Below are 4,258 nucleotides of genomic sequence, written 5' to 3'. Positions count from 1 at the left end.
CTTGTCGCCACATTGTTGGTCCAACCAGCAATGAATCAATCAACTTTTGATCAAATCACACAATTTAATCAGATATTAAACAATCTAAATAGCAAATATAGTGGCTCTGATACCAATTGAAGGAGCGGAAGCATGAAAATTGTTAGATTAGAATATTGAATTCAAAATTTTTCTTCTAGGGTTTCATGCATCATACCATATCCATTATGTGCCTAATTGATTTCAATGTTCAATTGCATATTAAAACACTTTTAATATGTATTAGGATCTATATTTGCCATTTAAGATTTTTGAATTAATAAATCAATTCATTTGAACCCTAGATTGATACAATAATATGTGCACTAACCTTTTGATACACTGTAGATGTAATTGGTACCTTTGTGAAGCACCTAGGACCCTAAGAGTTGTCCCTCTAGCTTGTCCACACCAAGATCACCAATGGCAGCCCCTAAACCAGCTTCTCAAGCCTAGCGAACCAATTAAAAATTAGGGATTTGCTTTTAGAGAGGTTGTAAATGTGTATAGGACGCTAGAAACAATTTCTAGCAATTTTAATTCAAAGAAAACAATTGATTTCTCTTTGAATTGATGAGAAAAGATGAAGAGAAGAGATGGAGGAAGAGGTGCTACCACACATAGAGAGAATAAGAGTGTTGGCTTTTTTTTTTTTTGCTTTCTCATAACATCACTTTATATAATTAGGTCATCACTTAAACACCTTGCCACATGTCATTACCTGATTGCATCTTAATCTTAATTGACCTAATCACATTAAGCCAAGTGTCAAAGCTAGATTTAATCTTGACTTTGATCACCTTGCATGATAGGAAGACAAATGGAAAACTTATATGGTGCCACGTGTCATCATCTAATGGTACCACATGTCACCCTGTGAAATGACCAAATTACCCTTGTGTTTTAATTTTGAGTTCTCAACCCAAAATAATTATTTCTCCTCTTCTAATCAATTTATATCAAATATAACTTAATTAATTAATCTCTATTAATTCATTTCTCATAATTAAATTCATATTTAAACACTTTAAATATAAATTTAACTTATACTATACATCCAATAACCTAGATTTGGTTTCAAGCCATGCTAGGGTCTTTGCAATCTTATTGCAGACCAAACCTATTTAATTAATCAATTAAACTCTTTAATTAATCAATTAAATCACATTTAACTTTGGTGATTATCTTATGTATGTGTGTGACTTATTAGGCTTATCACTAATTGGCAATAAGATATGGTATTAACTCTTAATATCATCAGAACTCTTTCTTACCATAAATGATTTTTTCAAATCATTTTAGGCATCTCATAGACCATGGCTGACACCTAGCATAGCATGCCATAGCTGTAACACCCTCCCGGTAGCGACTCCGTACATTCTCATCGCTGGTGACTGTGTCGGTCCCATACCTAGAACGTCTGGAAAAATATTTAAACTAAAGTGAGGAACCATAATTAAATCAAATATTAATAAGAAAAATTTAGCAAAAATTTTAGAAATAAAATACAACTAAGTCAAATGAGCCGGTGCCCAAGCGATGGGTAACCTAGTGAGAAGTTGCGGTTCTCGCAACTAGGAGCCCTAGACCCAGGGGAAAATTTATAAAATAAGTTTTGGGACTCCAGAGAAGGGTCATTGAGGTTCCTATGGCATTAGAATTCCAAGAAAATATTTAGGAAAATTTTTCAATCGGTACAGACAATTTTGACCCGTTAAGCCAAACGGAGAGCATTTTGGTCATTTCGCCTTCAGAGGTGATTTTTGGCCGACTTGTCCAGTTGAGTAAATAATTATTATAACATAAAATATGAATAAACATTATTAAAAATTAAATTAAAATTGAGTAGTGATGAAAAGAAAAGAAAAATAAAAAAAAGGGCTCATTTATGACATAATGTGATGTCATTTAAAAAGCTCCACCCAATCATCATTTGACAAATAAATTAAAGGGACAAAAATGACATAAAATGGGACAAAAATAAAACCAATTCCAGAAGCTTCTTCCTCATTTCAGCCGTAGCTCTTCCTTTTCCAAAGCTTTCCACCATTGTTACTCCCTTTAAGCTTAAATTTCCTTAAAATCTCACCATATTTCCCATAATCATCTTCATAAAAACTGAATATCTACCCTAACTAGAGTGCTTGGAAGTAAAAGGAAGCAAGAATCTTGAAGTTGGCAAGAAAGAGACTTGGCTAAATTAAGGTTAGTGCACCTATCTACTTAAAACCCTTATTTTCCATGTTAGGGACTTGAAATCAACATGAATTTGTGAATTAAAATGAACCAAATTTGTGTGTATGCCTACCATTAATTTCAGCAGCCCAAAGGAAGGAACAATGATGGAGTGTTTTTGATGGTTTTAATGGACTTAGAATGAATTAGAGATTGTATTTAAGGTGTATATACACATATATAATTAATGAAAGTGCTTAACTAGGTGTATGGGTGAATTAAAAGGGAAAATTAGGGTTTTGGGAATGAAAAATTGGACTTGGCTTATGAAATGATTAATGGACATTCTAATGGTCAATTAGTGACCATTTGAGGCAAGTTAATCATAATTTGAACTGAACTAATGCATGGCAAAGTGAAATGTATAGGCTGCCTAGTGACAGCAGCAATGAGGCTGTGATTCCAGCCCACTTGGACAGCCATAACTTTGGCTGTGTAGGTTCAATTGGTGTTTGGCCAATTGGACATGAAACTAGACTTATAATGTCAAATTTTTGCTAAAGAAACCATGCCCAAAAGACTAAAGCAAGAGGACTAAAAGTTAGCACCAATCCGGGTACCCTGCAAGCCAATTCTGCAGAATGACCAAATGAACAGTAACTGTTCATTTGGCCATAACTCACCGTAGAAATGGTCAATTGACCTGAAAGTTTTACAGAAACAAGTTAAGACATAGACAAACAACTTTCATGAAGAAACCTATCCCAAATTATGACCAGAACCTAACCCAAATGGCAGTCATAGTCACTATTCATGGTACTGTAGATTTGATAATTCTGCAGTTTTTCCAATCCGGCTAGCTGTGGTTTCTGGACCATATCTGGAGCTACAAAACTCCAAATGGAGTGATTTAAAAAAAGAAATTCAACTAGACAAAATAAGGAACAACTTTCATGTTTACCATTTTCTAAAATTTCCACTGCAACAGTGCTTAATGGAACAGTAAAGTTAGGCTTCAAAAACTGAAAATTCTGCCCTCTTGGTTTTAAGTTTAGAAATGGTATGGGTGCTCAATCCCAACAAGTTTTAAATGTAAAATGTGGTACATTGGGAGTGTTAAAACCAATGTACCTATTTTCTATCCAAAAGTCAACATTTTTGTTGACCAATGAGGTGAATAGTGATACCAAAACTTGAAATTCAAAAATTGAAGAATTCAAAAGTATCAAATGCCCTAGTATACCTAACAAGATTGGTTTGGATAATTTGGCATACCAATAGGGTTCGGTTAGCAGTACTGCACATGGCATTATGCCATTCTGTGATTTTATGGCTTTTAGCCATTCTGACCTTGCATTGAGATTTGGCCTTGTGCCTGATATTATTTACAGCTTGTTAGCTGTTCTGTTGCACACAGGGAGATGCATATGTGACCGATGGTGTGACGGCCTGAGGTACTTGATACCCAGTGCCAGTTTACCCGTTTATCCAGTCCAGTCATCTAGTGTAGGTTACTTGGGCAACCAAATGAATGAAAGTGGACAAAGTAATGATGTACAAATTCAAAACGAATAAAACATATACATTCACTACATATTTGTTTTCTTGCTATTTCTTTTATTTTATTATTGCACCACTAAGCATTATTGCTTAGCGCGTTGCTTTTGCCACGCGTAGGTTCTGGAGATACAGATCGTGAGCCCAGTAGACCGCAGACTGGGTGAGTCCATCCTGCAGTTCTGCACAGTGTCCATGTCACCTCAACTTCTGCAGTGCATTGGTAGGACACTAGGTGTCATTTTGGTATTTTGTAACTAAATTTCTATTTTCTCACATGTAAATGAACTTATGTAATGTATTTTGAGGTTCATGTAAATAATGAAGATTTATGGTTATGTATGGAAGTAATTTGAGTATTTATTTGTTGTTTATATATGAGTACCCTGAGAAATGATGATTGAGAACATGATGTTGAAAAATATTGAGTTTGTGATGATATTGGAGTTTGAGATGATTGAATATGGTTATTGGAAGTGTTATTCACAGGTTCCGAAGAACTGTTTTC

This window comes from Hevea brasiliensis, chromosome 2 (assembly GCF_030052815.1).
Source record: "Hevea brasiliensis isolate MT/VB/25A 57/8 chromosome 2, ASM3005281v1, whole genome shotgun sequence".
Lineage (NCBI taxonomy): Eukaryota > Viridiplantae > Streptophyta > Magnoliopsida > Malpighiales > Euphorbiaceae > Hevea > Hevea brasiliensis.
This window is presented reverse-complemented; position numbering follows the sequence as displayed.